The following is a 6,000-nucleotide window of genomic DNA, read 5'->3' as shown; positions in this document are numbered from 1 at the left end:
ACACTCTTACCAAAGACAGCCTATGAGAAGAAAGAGTCTATTTGGCTGAGATGTCCAGGTCCCAGTCCATCATTGAGGAAAATCAAAGTAGGAATTCAAGCAGGAGCTTAAAGGAGAAACCATGGAGGAACACTACTTGCTGCCCCCTCTGGCTCCTGCTTTGTTATCTCTGATTCACAGCCCAGGACCACAAACCCAGGGAATGGTGCCACCCTCAGTAGGCTGGGCACCCACCTACATCAACAAACAATGAAGTCAATTCTTTACAGACAGGACCACAGGCCAATCTGATGAGGGCTACCTCAGGTGTCTCTAGGTAGTGCCTAGGTAGTTAAAGCTATCTAGGACAAAAATAAAAATGAAATTGTAGCTCTACGTTAAGTCTAAGAAAGCATCTGTTCCTTACAAACATTAGGATCTTTGTCTTCTGCTGTAATTGTCTCTTAGTCAACATTTTGGATTCTTCTGAGTTAATAATTGCCTTGATTTTTTTGTTCTGCCCTTTTGATGTTGGGTTTCTGTGTAGCACAGGCCCGTCAGCTCTCCACTGATTTGTTGCCCTTTCACTGAAATCAAGCACATGAAGATCTCCGTTAGCTTCTTCCTTTCTCTTCACTTTCCAGGTCCCTCCCTCTGGGAACCTCATGAGACCTACCTGCTTCTCATTGCTGCACAGTGGCATTCCATTCCTGCCGCCTCTGCTGCTGATCTGCTGTTAGTCTCACTTCCTTTCTGTACTCAACTGTTTTGCCTTTTCTCAGCCTAAAGTTTTAGAGACACCTTATACTAAAAAAGCATTTTAAGAAGTAAAAAAAAAAAATATTTTCCAAATGTCACACAAAAAAATGTTCTTTTGTCTAGGCTTAGTTTTATAATTGTATGTAATCTAAAACCATTTAGAGATGTTCTTCCTGATTCTTCGGCTCAGTGTTGGTGCTGATTGTCCTCTCTGGCACTCTTCCCTTTCCCCAGACTTCATCACCGGTGGAGCGGAGCTCAGCGATCCACCTCTTCTTTCATGAGACAGCGGCAGCCTGTTCCTTCGCTATGTGGCTTATATCCTTCTGTTCTGGAACGTTTTATTTCCTTAATAATTTCTTCCCTGCCAATCTCCCTTTCTTGCTACAACTCCTATTATCTGGGTGTTGCATATTTTGACTACTGTGCCATTTTCTTCCTCCTTCTCTTTGTCATCTGTTTCTTTGTCTTTTTATCATTCATCTGGGCACTTTACTTAACTTTGCTTTTTCAGCCAGCCCATTAAATTTTGTTTTTATTTCTGCCATAGCATTTTTAACGATGTGCAAGAGATTGTTTATGCTTTCTGAGTCTTTTTTATTGCTAACTGTGCCTGATTCATACGGTCTTATCTCCGTGAGAACATTAATTACAGTGCACTTTATAATAGGCTTGTTTTTCCTGTTGGACATTATTCCCTCTGTCTCCATCCTTCTCTCCTGTTTATCCCATCTGCCTTTCTTTCTGTTTCACAACAGTCTCTTCCCTACACCACATGATCAGCAGCTGGATGTCCATAAAGGGCCTGGGGTGCCGTTCAGACAGGGCTCATCCAGCTCTTGGCTGCACTGCAAAGCCCCTGTGCCGAGGATACCCACTGAGCTGCACTGCCCACTTGCCTGCAGAGGGGCACTTGCCTACTTCAGTGGATGCAAGAGCTCCTGGTCAACTATCTCCCAACATTCTCATAGAGGAAGATCTCAAACAGTGGACATGTGCTTATTCTGCCATGGTGTTCCCTTCTATTCCTGTGCCTTGAGTCCCTTAGCTCCCACTGGAAATCCCCAGTGTCCTGCAGAGATGGAGAAGTGAGATCCATATGTCACATATGGAGCACTCGATTAGGTTGCGCACCCTGAAGCTTGGAGAAGGTGCAGGCCCATAGGAAGGTGTCCCCGCCACGCTCCTTGTAGAATGTTAACTGATTTATGTTTCTCCATCACTGAGCTGAGAGGTGTTTCTTGTCTTTGGAAAGGCTGGTATTTATCAGCCTTTGTGGATATCAAGTACTGCACTTGAGCAGCTCCCCTTACAGCAACAGCCTCCCAGGAGGCAACTCAGTACCTCAAGCTCCCTTCTGTTTTATGTTAGTGCACAGACTATGCCAAAAGGAGATGGACTTCCATGTCTGGAATGAGGAGATGTTGCTGCTGGCCTGGCTTAGGACGCCCTCGGGTACACACTGGCTACAATGGCCATGTGCAGCGAGATGGAGGTGGTGTGAATGTTCAGATCTACTGCTCCCTTGCCTATGTTATGGGCTGAATGTCGGTGTTCCCCCAAATTTTATAGTTTATAGACCTACAAGTTTATATACTTGTAGCTTTGGAAAGATAACTGAATTTAAATCATTAGGAGAAGAAACTTCTCCCATTTTCAGACTAGTGGGTTAATTGGGGTGTAGAAAGATTCCCCTCTCTGCTTTGCATAGGACACAGTGAGAAAGCAGGCATCTGCAAGCCAGGATGAGGGTTATCAGCAGAGACTGACCTTTGTCTTCATGTTTGTCTCTTAACCTCCAAGTCAGTGAGAAGTGTATATGTTCTGCTTAAGCTCCTCAGTCTATGACACTCCATTCCAGCCATCTGCTGTATTTGAAAGCGTCCTCTGAGTCCTTGTCCCTAACGTAACAGTGTAGAGAGGTGTGACACATTAGGTCACCAGGGCTTGGACCTCATGAATGGAGGCGAGCCACCATCCTGAGTTGGATTGGCTTCAGAATGGGTTCCTTACAGAAGGGATGAGTTGAGCCACCTCTCCCTCCCTCCCATACACCACCAGGACTTGAGAAGCAAGAACATTCAGGATTCTCACAAGAACTTCTTAAATTAGGTAGCTGTGGCATTGTCCACTATGGTTACCGTATGCATGTAGACACAGACAATCTGGACTTCTGTTCAGGTTCTACCCACGACAATCCTAGATCATGGTACTTGTTCTTTCTCAGCTTGCTTTGTGGACTGCAAACTGTGATAACCTAAGCAGAGATAAGATTCTACTCCCTGGAGGTATTGGGCTCGGAAGCTTCAACAGAGGCACCAGGCTGGTTATAGGGCCTCAAGCCAGGATGTACTGTTCAAACATCAGGACAATGATCCTAGCTGTCTCTGCATTCCCACTAGGCTCACACTCACTAGACAAATAATAATAATAATAATAATAATAATAATAATAATAATAATAATTGCTAAGACTTTTTGAAGGTACAGTGACAGCTGTATCGCAAGATATCACACAGCTCACATTTTTTTTTTTTTTACAGATCATGATTTAGTTTAAAGAGTAGCATGTTGGGGAGATTGTTGTGGAAAATCATAATAACAGGAAAATACTCTTGTGTAAGCACAGGGCTCCATGAACTGTGAATCCAGGTACTTTCTTTCAGCCAGAGGGTGAGCCAGGGACGAGCCAGTCAGCACTGGACAGATGTGACAGGTGAGGTCTTTTCTTTTTGGGAAGGTACATCTCACTCCTTTAAAATTTACCAGTTGTAGAAACTTGAATAAGTCCATATTTAAAAAAAAAAGTTAAAATTTCACATGTTCTAGCCAAAAGCTCTCTTCAGACCATCCCCTGAAACACGAATTTGGGTTCCTTCACTGTGAACTCTGTTTCACACACTGGGAGGCAAATACACCTGTCTGCTCTTCTGGGATGCCAGCCTGCCTTCTTCAAGGGACTTTCCCATGAAAGAAGTTTAGGAAAGAATTTTTTTAAAAGCCCAGATTATGAATGTTGTAATGTATGAATACATTCAAATTATTTTGATAAACATTTCATATATTACTTTGGGCAAAAGAACTAGACACACATGTCTTTTATTTATGATTCTGATCAATTTTAATTTAACTTCAAGAGAGATGGAAAATTATAGGATAATAGATTTTTCCATTTGGTAATAGAATAATGCGCTGTGAGTGTTCATGTGTATAATTCTAAGTGTTAGGGATGGGGAGGGTTGTGAGTAAGTACTATGACTTAATGACAGCCCATTTTACACTGTTCCCAAAGTCTCTGATCTGTGGGCCTCCTGGACATCTGGTGGGGTTTCAGCTGCACCCTACATGTCTGTGTGCCTGAGGAAATGAAGAATGGACCCCTGGCTTATAGCTAGAACATTTGAGGGTGTATGTAGGAGGTTGACAGGACATAAAGGGGGAGTAGAATCCACAGAAACAGCTGTCATGGGTGATACGATTAAGAAGTTATTAATTTCACAAAAAGGGAAGAAAGCACCACTTTAGCAGGAGTATTTATGTATTCAAATTCCATGCACAGTGTGTGAGGATTAACCGTGCTTTGCCAGGAAAATGGGATGCACTGGTACATCATCCATCATTGAGAAGGAGTAATTGCAACTCTGCAAATGCTTCTACGTGGTATTCTTTCACCACCATGCCTAGAATGTGTTGCTAAGCCCTGTTTGTAATCAAGTTACTACCTCAGCATACAGAGGAACTTCTAGATAACCTGGACATGTCTGAGTGGCCATGTGTTATGTTGTGCTTCATTTTGTTTTGCTTTCTCCTTCATTGAAATCTTCTGGTTATTCTGGAAGTTGGGGCAATGAAGTTCATTGTGTCTAGAGACCAGAGACATGACATTCTTGTTAAAGTCCCAGGCCTCTGGGAAATAGAAGATCATCTTTGCATGAGAACCCAGCCCTGAACTTTAGTTCCCTAGTGCTCTAAAATCAATATGTCTTTTGTTTCTCGTGCATTAGTCTTCATGTCATGACAAGGAAATGTATTTAACACAGGAGACTTGATACCAAGAGTGGGATTGATGCCATGATGAACTTGACCATGTGGATTATAAGCCTTTGGAACTGGTTAGTGGGAGGAATGTGGAAGAGCAGAAGAGAGAAGACCTAGGCTGTAGGCATTACTTATGGGCTGTTCTGGTAGAGTGTGAAAAACAATGATGCAGAGAGAAACGTGGATAGTAAAGGCCCGGTCCCTAAGGTCCAGAGGTTCAAGAAGAAACAGAAGTAACCTGGCTGACTTCTGATGTTTTGAGTACTTCAGTGTGGCTGAATTAATAATGGAGTAGCTTATTCGACCAAGAACATTGTAAGACATGGTCGTGTCATGGTTACTGCTCACTGCTTGCATACAGCTCTTTGGAAAGAGAGCAACAGTGGAACAAAAAAATGTGAAAACATGCAACCTGATGAGAAAATGAGTACGTTTAAATTTGATACAAGGTGGGTGGTGAGACGTAGCTGTAATTGTTAAAGAGATTATTACAATTAAAGAAAAAACGTGTGTTCTTCACTGGAGCAAAAAGGAAGGTACCTGGAGAGTAAGAGCCTACCCACGGGAGACTCCAACTTGAGAAAATTTAATTCATTAAAAAGAGAGTGAGCCCGAATTGGGTATGTGCTGGAGGGATTTCCTATCTGAAATAACTGCTTAAAAAAGTATTTCCTCATATTCAGCCATCCAGGCATGCAAGAACACCTGTGGCTGTGACAGAATGAGAGAAGACACATATTGAGCCAACAGCAGAACTGGGCAGTGTCCACCACGCAGGGGCTGCTGCTTTCTCAGGTATCCTAAAGGGAAGTGTGGGACACTACAGTGGTTTACACCCAGGTTCTCAAAATATACCAAGGCCAAAATACGCATGTCACAGTTGCTTTCTCCAAGGTGGAAAGATGCTGCAGGGAAGACCCCAGGATATTAGAATTACCAGTACCTTGGTATATCTGCCACAGTATCTGTGAGTTCATTTGAGTATCGTTCCTTTGAGTTAATCCACCAGCTCTGGCTCTTAGAATTTTTCTGCAGAGATTCCCAAGCCTTGAGAAGAGGAGTTTGATGAGCACATCTGAGTACCCCAAATTCTCTCACTCTCAGCACACTCTCCAGTTGTGGGTCTCTGGGTTAATTCCCATTCTCTGATGAGGTCTGAGCAAGCCACTGGTGTATGGGTATAGCAGAATGTCCTTGGGGGTCATTTTATTGCTATGTTCCCTTA

This window comes from Cricetulus griseus, chromosome 2 (assembly GCF_003668045.3).
Source record: "Cricetulus griseus strain 17A/GY chromosome 2, alternate assembly CriGri-PICRH-1.0, whole genome shotgun sequence".
In the NCBI taxonomy this organism is placed as follows: Eukaryota; Metazoa; Chordata; class Mammalia; order Rodentia; family Cricetidae; genus Cricetulus; species Cricetulus griseus.
The sequence above is the reverse complement of the archived record's forward strand: the minus strand, read 5'-3'. Positions refer to the sequence as shown.